At 40.6% G+C, this 12,382-nt stretch overlaps 1 protein-coding gene across 6 annotated transcripts in view; it reads left to right on the top strand.

Moving 5' to 3' along the window:
• Positions 1-12,382, top strand: part of DTNB (dystrobrevin beta) — a 227,745-nt gene that overhangs the window by 78,238 nt on the left and 137,125 nt on the right. The gene's annotated exons all lie outside the window — the stretch shown is intronic.

Genomic DNA, 12,382 nt, shown 5'->3' with positions numbered 1-12,382 from the left:
GCCATGACGGCCATGACGGCCATGACGGCCATGACGGCCATGACGGCGGCAAATACCTTGGGCCTCATCCCCTGGTTTTATTGGTTTGTTTGTTTCTTTGTTTGTTTACTTATTTATTTTCATCACTTGATTTTAAAAGGAGAATTTTTAAAGTTCCAGGAGATGGGGATATTATTACAGTTGAAGTGGAAAAGTGAGAAGAGTCTTCTTCTTTTAGAATTGTGCAGCGGGGTATCCCCTCAGAGCTTGCTCTCTGGGCTTTAAGTAAGATTTAAAGTTCTTTTTCTCAAGCATATTTGTTTCATGTCTCTAGGGTTTAAATGTTGCACAGAAAGCTGCATGAAATAAAGGAGTTAAATTTTCATCTCTCTGAGGTTGGGGAAATATTGTATCTTACAGTTGCCACATTGATGTCCGTACGTTCAAAAGTAGTCCTTTAAATAACAATATTTGGGTGCAGGACGTGTGATTTTCCTGCGGTGTTTATAAATCACATAACAAGCTTAGCATCAATCATTTTTCTTCCCTTTTCTCAGTTTATTTTCAGAGTTTTTAAAATGCCATCCGTTTATTTCCCAAAAGTCGTTTTAAAAACTTATCCCTTTAGTTTTCGTTGGTTGGTCGGTTGGTTTGCTAAAGGGTAGAACAATATATAGGGTCATACATATAATTCAGGATTTAGGTTCTTACCCTTGGTTATCCTACTGGACTTTAAGTATTAGAAAGCTTCAATTACCAGGGGTTTTTTTCTTTCTTTTTTTTTTTCTAGTTAGCCTTCTTAAAACTCAATCAAGAAAAAAGGCAAGTAAGTTCATATCAGGGATTGGTTTTAAAAAAAAAAACCAAACCAAATTTCAACCCACATGTACACTTCACTTCCTACGTCTCTGACATGTTAGAGATAATTTTTTTTTTTTTAAATCAGATAGGTTTTCAGTTACACTTAACCATAAAATTTCGTTAAACTGAACATCCTATCCTAGGTTTTGTTGTGTTGTAAATTCCAGTACTTTTTTGGTTGAGGAGTGATTATTTAAAATTTTTAAACAAGCAATGGAAAAAAAAATACAATGTAGTAGTTTCTTTTCTTTTTCATTGAATAGAGATAATCTGTAGATTTTCAAGTTGTTACTTTTCCCTTTCTTAAAGTGCAAGTGTCCCACTTAATTGATTTGTTAATGTTTTTCCCATTGTTTTTTAGAGTCTAACTCTCAACACTGAGATAACTCTTTGCTCTGTTACCACTTAAAATGATTGGATTCATTGAGATGTTTCTTCTGACAATTCTCATTCTAGATGTTGAGGGGAAGTGAGGAACTTGTTCGTCATAGTTTGAACTTGCTCATTTAGCTAATTTGTAGCCCTTTTAAGAAATGGGAATTTTACATTTTTTTTAAAGATAAGTGGCTAAATACTGCTTTATGATTTACAAAGCAGCGTTTCATATACTCTTGAATTTTGGCATTGAGTTAAAACACATAAATGAAGGTACAGAAATCACAAATGAATTCTTGTATTTTTGCTTGATCCTCACAACATTCTTGTGAAGTAAGCCATATTCCCATTTGTTATTTTTATTTTAGCTTTGTTGTTGTTGTTGTTGTTTTTATTTCATTTATTGTTGTTATAGTGACTGGAGATTTCAAGAAAAATCAAGTATTATAGGCATGAAGCTGGTATCAGTTCTGAATTTTGATGAGTATATGCATTATGTGTGACTGATGCATACTGGTAAGGTTTTTTAGTAGTGTGTGTGTGTGTGTGTGTGTGTGTGTGTGTGTGTATAACTTGTTTTCAAGATTAGAACTGTATGTGCAGTGCCCTTGTTCTTTGAGGAAGATGTGAGTGAATTTTGGGACTGATGTGGGTAAAGAAGATTCCACTAACAAAAAGATGTGTAAATCACTTTAATAGTAATTTCTTTGAAGATTGCCCACTGTGTTTATACTAGTATTTGAGTGAATATTTTTCTGTGTTCACAAGAGATAAATTTAGTGTGCATTTAACAAGTTTGTATATGAATTTGTATTGTAGATTTGATAGGTGTTATATTGGTGCTTGGAAGTTTACTTTGACTTTTCCAAAAGTTTCTGTTTAATGTTTTACCTAAGTAACTATGCAGTGTAATTCATTTATTCTTTTAGTCATCATTCATTTGACTTTAAAATATTTTAGGAAAAAAATGCCATGTGGTATCATATCTGTGATTCATTTTGTGCATTCATTATTCATTCATATTATTTGAGCTCCTACTGTGTCGTTCCAGGCACTGTTACAGGCATGTAGGGTACATCTGTGAACAAATCAGATTCCTGCCCTGTGGGGCTTAAATTTTAAGGGGTATAAAAGAGGTCATTAGGGCTCATTGACATCGCTGTTTTCCTATTTTTGCCGAACATACATCTAGACTACATTTCTCAGCCTTCCCGTATCTAAGAAGGACCATGTAAATAGCACTTATCAGTGGAATGTGATTGGAGTGATACATGTCTTCCGGGAATAAGACCGTTAGTAGCTGAGTGCCTCTTCTGTTCTCTCTGCCAGCTTAGTGGGGAGAATTTCATTAGGACCCATAGGAGGATAAAACCACAAATGAAAGGAAACTAGGTCCTTGAATGATGGGTGGAGAAGAGTATTCTGCCAACCTACTTGAATTGATGGGAGCAAGAGAGAAACTTTGTGTTAAGTTACTGAGGTTTTAGTTTTTGCTATAGTGGTTGGTACTGGAAGTAGAGTCCTGTTAAAAAAAAACCTTAAAATCTGTGTCATTGACTTAGCAGTCAAATAGCTCTGATGAGGACACTCATATTGGAGTTGGGAAGGACAGAAACTCGTGTTATGCAGTGGTGACCAATTGGGTTAATTTGTCATCCATGATAACTTAGAAGGCACATTTCGTGCCACCTGAGCTCCAGGTCAGAAGTTGGAAAGGATTGGAGTGTGAGTGTGTGTTGGCTGTTTTTTTAGGTATGATGAGAAAGAGATGAGCTTAGGAAAGAATTAACAAGTTTTCAAGCAAAAAATGAAAGGAACTAGAGAAAGTTCTGACAGTTGGAGCAGTGACAGGAAAAACAGATTGCTTATAGACCCTGGAGCGCCATAGGTAAGAGTTGAGAAAGGCTTTGAGCAATAAAGGCCTAGGGAACTTTCTCAGTTGAAGAAAGGTAGCTTAGTCCTATGGTGAAGATCAGATAAGGGCATGAGTTCTCGTTCTTGGCTGTTCCTCAGAATCACCTTGTTCTCACATATGTAGCTTCTGATTTAATGGGTCAAAGGTATATGAAACCTAGATAAGGCAGTTTTTAAAAGTTCCCCCAAGTGATTCTCTCATGCAGCCAAAGTTGGAAACTGCTGACCTTTTGTTTCATATGGCCTCCAGGTGGCCTCTGTTAGTTCAAAGCAAGAGGAATGGAGGCAAAGACATAAATCAGGCTTGAGAATTATGTCTAGGAAAGGACTTTGTGTGTGGTTACTGGCACTTGGAACTGACTGGAAACAAATAGATCAAAGGCCTACTAAGTTTTTGAGGGAATTGTATATTGGCAAAGGAACCATGAGCCTGCATGTAACAAGCCCTTGACTATTTGAGCTGTAAACCTACTTCTTAAGGATCCAGACCTTGCTCTGGGAAGAGATGGGTTATGAAGGTTATACAGCCCCTAGGGAGGGCATGCCAGAGCCCACTTTGCCAAGGAGGAGATTGGATAAGGAAGAACCTCCTGCTCGTGTTCCTTCATTGTGTAGTGGAACTGGGGAGGGTGGGTGCAGATAATTTGCCCTGTTTGTTCCTAGTTTGCATCATAAAGAGCTACACATGGTCTTGTTAAAGAAGACTTCGATGTACCCAGAGGCCCTGGACTTGTCTTTAGATGCACTGACTAAATGGGACCTCAGGTTTTCTCTTGCGAGAGATTTAAGTGTGTTTTATGTGTAGAAAGAGGAAGAAAAAGGTATTTCATGATTAGAATTACTTACCAATATCCATGTTTTCCTTCTCTTCCTGGACCTACACCTAGATGATATAGCCCATCCTCCTTGCAGCCCGATGGGGCCATATGACTAGTTCTCACCAGCGGAATTTATTTGCAAGTGATCTGTGTTACTTCTGGGTCAAGGCTGTTTTAAGCAGATGTGTCCCTCTCATCTTCTCTTTACCCTTCTCACTCCCAGTAGACACTGGCCACATGGAAGGATCTCCAAAGAAACAAGTAGAGGCAGATGTCCTTAGATGGGTATCTGGTAGATGGATCAGAGCCCCTCAGCCAATTTACACTGGACTCGCACATGAGCAGGAAATCAGAAAGCAGAATCCAGAGTATCGGGTCATAGAGGCTGTGTTGAGAAAGTGAGATTTGAGCGTGTCTTGGGTGTCTGTAGCAGACATTTGGGGAGGAGGAGGCGTTTTCAGCATGGAGTCTGAGGGCAGGAGTGTGCTTCTGAGTTCCGGGAACAGCAGAGAAGCCTGTGTGCCCAGAGTGGAGTCAATAGGAGGAGGAGGACTACAGGAGAGGAGGTCAGATCGCTCACAAGGGCCGTGCTGGCCATTGTAAGGATGTTGGCCTTTGCTCTAGGGAAATGAGGAGTCTTTAGAGAGTTTTGAGTAGAAGAATGGTATGGCTTGATTTATCTTTTAAAATGATCAGGCTGGATAACATGTAAAGGGTAAAGTGGGAGGAAAAGATAGAAGCAGAGAGACCATTTCAGGAGAAATGACTGCAGTCATCAAAACCAAATGCGGTAGGATGGTGGTAGTCAGGTGGTGACAAGGGTGGAACGAGGATGTACTTTAAAAATTGCCTGATGGGTTGGATGTGGCTTGGGAGAGAACAGGAGTTAAGATTTTGTCCTAAACAACTAGAAGGATGGAATTGTCATCAGCTGAGATGGGACAGCTGTGGATAGAGCACACATAGAGGTGAGGATTGAGAGTTCACTGTGGAAATTCAGTTTGAATTTAAGGTGCTTACTAGATATCCATATGGACTTGTTGAATAGGCCCTGGCACATGAGCCTAGACATCAAGAAGGAAGTCTGAGATAGAAATCAGCTTGGGGGTCCTTGGCAAGTGGATGATACTGAAAGCCATGAGACTGGATGGTCCCCCCGAGTGAGTGAGTAGAGAGAGAGCAGAGAAGAAAAAAGAGAAGAGGAATGAGAACTGACGTCAGGGGTCATCATTAAGAGATCTGGGAGAAGAGAAGAACCTGCAAAGAGTGACGCAGGGGAAGAAGCTCTCCTGGAAGCGTGTGAAGAGTGTTTGGAGAAGGAGGGAGCGATCATCTGTGTCCAGGGCTGTGACAGACAGTCCAGTGAGAAGATTGAGAAGTGGCCCCTCATCTAACAATGTGGGGGTCGTCTTGCAAGAGCAGTGGGGACAAAACCTGTCTGAAGTGATCTATTCTAACACTGTTTTCTGATAGTTGTTCTTAGTGGGATTTTAGGAGACCCGATTAATCCCACTTTGCTTTTCCCACTCACAACTGCAGCCTCCCAGGAGTTAGGCAGATGGCAATCTGTTCAAGAAGGTGGTTTTAACTGTGAGGGAGTAATGGCCTTGCCAGTGGCCCCTGAATTGAATACAGCCCACCCCAGTGCAGGCCCTTCCAGCAGGGAGCAGAGCTGGAAGCTCAAGGCTGAGGGCGCAGAGGAGAATGTGTGCTTTGTGTGGTGCCTGCAGATACCAGGAAACAAGGGAGGGGAAATGGCTGAGCTGGCATGTTCATGCCTTCCCTTGGACCAGCTAGGCTGGTCAGAAGAATGAGGGGCAGAGAGGGACCCGGGGGGTCCTCCACATGGAAGCAAGGCAGTGGGCCATGTAATCGGTATTGATTTTTACATTCTAGTTTGCAAGGATATATTCAACATCTTCTCTGAGGTTCCCGGGTCGTATTCCTGGTAACCTTGCCACCAGGAGGCCTGCGGTGTACAGTGTTTTAGTTATTGTTGCTGCAGAATAAGCGTCTACAAAACTAGGGACTGAAAACAGCTATTTTGTTAGGCCCACGGCTTTGGTGTCAGGAGTTTGGACAGGGCAGAGGGGCTGGGTTGTTCCTGCTCCATGACTTCTGGAGCCTCTGCTGGATTTCTGAAATACCAGGCAGGGTGGGTGGCTTGAATGACTGGAGGCTTCTTCACTCGTGTGTCTGGCATCTGCCTGGGGAGGGCTAGAAGGCTGGGCTCCACCAGGCGGTATCCTGGAGCCACCTGTGTGTGGCCTGTGGCCTGTGCATTCCACAGCATGGTGGCTGTGTTTTCAGAGAGAGCGTCCCTGGAGGAAGCATCTGGAAAACCAGTGTTCCAGGAGCGTTAGGGGAAAGCTGCAAGGCCTTTCCTGCCTGAGCTGTGGAAGTCATGCAGTCACGTTCTGCCAAATTGTGCTGGTTACAGCATCGAGGCCCTAGGGCCAGTCCAGCTGGGGGGAGGGAGAGGATGCTGGGGGTGGTGGTGGCCATAAAGGCCCATCCGAAGGAGCATGTGTGGTGTGGTGAGTGGTATGGTGCAGTTATGTTTGGGAATAATTCCTGGCATATAGTTAATCCTCAGTAAGTATTTGTTAAATAGATGAATGAAAGAACATACAAATGAGGATATCCAACCGTGCATCCAGTCTGCCACGCTGAGGAGAAAGCCTTATGATCTGCACAAGGCTTTCTGTTCAAATGGTTAATTCACCCAGAGAAACTATCTATCATGTTTTTCTACGAAGTTATACTTTTTAAAAGAGCACTTTGTTAAAACAACTATGCATAATATTTACTGGGATTTTTTTTCTCATATTCCAGTATTCGGATTTGGAGGATGATTCTTTCAAAGTATTTCAAATAGAGTGTTGTTGTTGTTTTTAATCACTGTTAAATGATCTTAACCCTGGCCTTCATTTTCCTTGGTCAGGGCATACATGCTTTTCTGATTTATTTTATGCATTTTCCCCTTCTTCCTTCCCTCCCTGTCCTCCTCCTCCTTTTTTTTCCTCCTCCTCCTCCTCTCTCTCTCTCCCTGTCTCTCATGTCTCTCACTTTCTTTCAATTAGCGTGAAATATATGTAACATAAAATTTACATTTTACCTCTTTTTGGGTGTCCAGTTCACTGGCATTAAGCACATTCATATTGTCGTGCAGTCATCGCCACCATCCATCTGGAGCTTTTCCATTTTCCCAAACAGAAGCTCTTAACCCTTTCTCAGAAAGGCTAGGAAGAAGCCATTTCCTGCCCTCCCCTCTGCCTTACCTTCAGATCTCTGCTTACCCTGATCTTCACTTTACCAAGAAAAATTTGGTCTCCACTTGGCAGGAAGGCTGTTTGTGTGTTTATACAAAATGCACTTGTAGTAACACGGCTACTATTTGTTAGTTGAGTGGCTTAGTAGAGCGAGTTATATAATACAGAATATATGGAAATTTCACCTTTCTTCCCAGCAGAGGGCAGGCTCCATCTCTGAACAAAGTTACTTACCTTGTTCTTCAGAATCTATAAATGAGGAAGTATTTGGATTTGTTTAGCAATCTCTGTTAATATTATTGCTTCTTTTTAAAAAATAAATATTAACAGGCAACACACATATGTCTAGTATACTTATTTGGGCATTAGTGATATTAAATAATTTACCTTAAGGGTTCAGAGCAAATTTTTTTGTCATAGACCTGGACCAGTTAAGATTTGTTGTTGACCTGTCCTTGTCAGAAGCAGTATTTAGTTCTCATGTGACTAGCACACCTCTCCTCACATCTCTAGAATTTTGAGAGGATATGTATGCAATGAGAAAAAAGTATGCTTCTTGGTCATGTTTCTGCCCAGGTTCAAATAGTCACGTCCTAATTTAACTACTTTGTACATATAGTGTAAAACTAGGCAGGAGGATTTAAAATTTTTTTTAATTTTTAAAATTCAAGTATAATTAACGTACAGTGTTATATTAGTTTCAGGTGTACAATATAGTGATTCAACAACTTTATACCTTACTCAGTGTTCTTCATTAAGTGTGCTCTTAATCCCCTTCACCTATTTCACCCCTCCCCCACCCACCTCCCCTCTGGTAATCATCAGTTTGTTCTCTATAGTTAAGAGTCTGTATTTGGTTTGTCTCATTTTTTCCCTTTGTTTATTTGTTTTGTTTCTTAAATTCCAAATATGAATGAAATCATATAGTATTTGTCTTTCTCTGATTGACATGTTTTACTTAGCATAATACTCTCTAGGTCCATCCACATTGTTGCAAATGGCAAGATTTCATTCTTTTTTTATGGTTGAGTAACATTCCATCATATGTATACCACACCCTCTTTATCCATTCGTCTATTGATGGACACTTGGGTTGCTTCCAAAATTTGACTATTGCAAATAATGTTACAATAAACATAGGGGTGCATATATCTTTTTGAATTAGTGTTTTTGTTTTCTGTGAGTAGATACCTGGTAGTGGAATTATTGGATCATGTAGGAATTTTATTTTTTCCATTTTCCACAGTGGCTACACCAGCTCATCTCTCACCAACAGTGCATGAGGGTTCCTTTTTAGGAGGACGTTTTTTAAAGGCATAAGGCAGTATCCACACTTGTGGCAAGTTATAGCACAAGGTAAGACAAATACATGAAGACATTCCACACAGAATCTACAAACTGGACATGTAGCCCAATGCCCCACACTCCTCAGAGAAGCTGCTGAGACTGTCCGCTGTGGTTCCCACCTCTGTTTTCATTAATCACGATCCGCTCTCACTGTCTTACTGACACCACCATTCCCATCTCCATCTGTCGGTGACTCATTGCTCCCCCACCCCCACCCCCATCCTTCTTGCAGTCCTCAGTCCTCTGCATCTCGAGTGCTTTTACAACTGCTGCTCCTTAGGCAGCAAACTGCCCTCACTTGTCCTGCTTCTTAAGCATTTCTTTTACCCCCGTCTTAATTGAAGTTTGGCTGTCTGTTAGGAGCTCCCCTTCTCCTGCACCCTTTCAGTTGGTAGCTATTTATTCTCCCACATCTATGTGTTTTTGGGGATTGGGAGGTGAAATTATTGTGAGGGTGGCTATATAATTTATCATATACAACAGACTTACTTGAGAGTAAAGGAGGCCCTATTCTTTATGCAGGGAGGCACAGCATGCAGAAACTGGGATTTCCTGGGTAAACTGTTTATGGACACTGTTTTAGTGTTCTGTTACTGCGTAATAAATTATTACAACGTTAGCAGCTTAAAACAACAGAGATTTGTTATTTCCGTTTCTGTGTGTCAGAGGCCTAGGCAATGGCTTGACTGGATTCTATGCTCTAGGTCTTACTGGGCTGACTTCAGGGTGTCAGTCGAGATTGTAGTTATCATCTGGGTTGGGGGGGTCCTCTTGCCAGCTCACTGGTTGGCTGAATTCATTTTATTGCAGGTATGGTATCGAGGTCCCCATTTTCCTGCTAGCTTCCAGCCAGGGAGGACTCTCAGTTCCCAGAGGTCACCTGCAGTTCCCTACCATGTGGCCCCCAGAGGCAGTTTACAAAATGGACATTTGCTTTCTTCCAAGCCAGTTGGAGCAGATTTCTCTGACTTCCTCTTCTGCAACTCGCCAGAAAAAATGCTCCTTTTAAAGGGCTCACCTGATGATACCAAGCCCATCAGGGTAGTCTCCCTTTTGCCATATCAGAGGGGTGATAGAGTTCATCATCTTCACAGGTTCCAACTACATTCAAAGGGGAAAGGATTCTCTGAGGACAAGTGTTACTGAGAGTCAGCTTAGAATTCTGCATGTACTACTCATCCTCGTCATTTTCTTCCTTGTTTTCTACCTTGCCGCTTCTAGACCATTACAACCTGAATCTCCAGGATTAAACAACCAACAACAACAACAACAATAAGCAAGACACTTTTTTGAGGCTCGTGCCATTTTAGCTCTACCCTCCTTCTTCTTTTCTGATTGCAGTTCTCTTGTCGTTTCCCTTCATTCCAGGATGGATTGGTACCAGAATTGTGGTCACTTCTTGGGTGATTTCAGTATCTAGAGAGTCAATCCTTTCAAGACCCTGGCCACACAGTTTCTTGACTTCCTGGACTCTGACAGTCTTCTCCGCTGAGCCTCAGACATCCACTCCCCCATGTACACCCTGGACCCTCTCAGCACCTCTGACTGCTCTACTTCAGAACCACTGATTTAGATGCCCCATTCTGTGTTGTCATTCCAGCTGACTTGTTCAACTGCTCTCTCATTAAGACCATCCCCTATCTTCCTCCAGCCTCTACTCCATTGACTTGTCTGCATTCTCAGTCCTCTCTTTGTCTTTCTTTTCTCTTTATCGTTTTAGATATGGTGCTTCTTTCCTATACCATAAACTCCATTGTCCTGTGACTTTTTTTTTTTAATCCATCTCTCTGTCAACTAAATTCATGGATGAATTAATCTGTCTGCTTTCTCTTAAGTATTTCTGGAGAAAGCCATACAAAAGGGCAGACTAGTATTACCATAAACTCATGATCATGAACTTCATAGTGACTCTCAGTACTGCAATCCTGTTCTCTGAACACCTTGCTTTTCCATTTTTTGCAATGGTCAGTTAAAGTTGTATAGGAATAAAATCTCCATTTAAAAATAACCATCTACCCCCACTCTTCCCTCTCTTTCAAAAGCTGACCTCCTTTCTTACTACACAGAGAAAACAAAAGCCATTAGAAGGGAACTCCCTTAACTTTCTGCTGCTGAGTTCACTCACTCATTTATATTTATTCAACAAATTCTTATTAGGTACCTGCTACATAGCAGGTGTACAGTGAAAACTATAAAACATCATTGAAAGTAATTAAGGAAAACCTAAGTAAATAGAAATACCTACACATTTGTAGATTGAAGGACTTAATATTGTTAAGATGACAGTACTCCCTAAATTTATCTACAGATTCAATGCAATTTCCATGAGAATCTCAGCTGCTTTTTTTCATAATCCTATAAGCTGATACTAAAATTCATATGGATATGCAACGGACTCAGAATAGCCAAAACAATCTTGAAAAAGAAGAACACAGTTGGATAATTCACACTTCCTGACTTTAAAGCTTATCTCAGTAATAAAACACTAATCAAGACAGTGTAGTACTTGCATGAGGTTAAATGTATAGGTAGATTAATGGAACAGAATTGAGAGTCCAAAAATAAGCCCTTACATTTGTTGTCAACAGATTTTCAACAAGGGTGACAGGACTGTTCAGGAGGGGAAGAATAGTCTTTTCAAAATATGGTGCTGGGACAATTGGATATTTACATGCAAAAGACTGAAACTGGACTCCTACCTTATACAGTATAAAAAATTAACTCAAAGTGGGTTATAGACCTAAATGTAAGAGCTAAAACTAAGAAACTCTTAGAACAAAACATAGGCATAGATTTTTGTGACCTTGGGGTATGATACCTGCACCTTCCTAGATGTGATACTAAAAGCACAAGCAACAGACAAATAATAGATAATTGAACTTCATCGAAATTAAAAAGTTGATGCTTCAGAGAACACCATCAAGACAGTAAAAAGGCAATTTACTGAAAAGGAGGAAATACTTGAAAATCATATATCTGATAAGGGACTTGTATCCAGAATTATAAAGAACTCTTATAACTCAACAAAAACCACCAAATAACCCAATTTAAACATGAGCAAAGGGAAAGTAGAGTGGTGGTTACCAGGAGCTGGGGGTGGGGGAAAGAATGAGAGTTGTGTAATCAGTACAGAGTTTCAGATTTGCAAGACGAACAAGTTTGGGAGATCTGTTTCACAACAGTGTGAATATACTTACCACCACTGGAGTTAAGTAATGGTTGAGATGGTCAATTTTCTGTCATGGGGTTTTACAGTGAAAAAAAAAGTAAGTTGACTTTAGGGGGAAAATGGGTAAAGGATCTGAATAGACATTTCTCCAAAGAAGATATACAAACGGCCAATAAGCATGTTGAAAAGATGCTCAACGCCATTAGTCATTAGGGAAATGTCTAATCAAAGCCACCATGAGATGCCACTTCATACCCACTCCTCTCCTTATTTCTTAAAATAAGAAAAGATTGACAATAACTAGTGGTAACGAGAATGTGAAGAAACAGGAACCCCGGTACACTGCTGGTAGGAATGTAAAATTTTTCCACTGTGGAAAAACAGTCTAGTAGTTCCTCAAAATGTTAAACAGAGTTACAATGTGGTCCGGCACTCCCAGGTGAGAATGGAGAATTCTCCTTTGGGAATTGAAAATACACGTGCACACAAAAACTTGTATATGAGTGTTCATAGCAACATTATTCGAAATAGCTAAAAAGTGGAAATAACCCAAGTATTGGTCAACTGACGAATAGATAAGCACAATGTATGTCAATATAGTGGAATATTACTAGACAAGAAAAGGAAATGAAGTACTGATATATGCT

This window comes from Mirounga leonina, unplaced genomic scaffold (genome assembly GCF_011800145.1).
Source record: "Mirounga leonina isolate KUSES-001 unplaced genomic scaffold, KU_Mleo_1.0 Mir_125, whole genome shotgun sequence".
In the NCBI taxonomy this organism is placed as follows: domain Eukaryota; kingdom Metazoa; phylum Chordata; class Mammalia; order Carnivora; family Phocidae; genus Mirounga; species Mirounga leonina.
The sequence above is the reverse complement of the archived record's forward strand: the minus strand, read 5'-3'. Positions and strand labels throughout refer to the sequence as shown.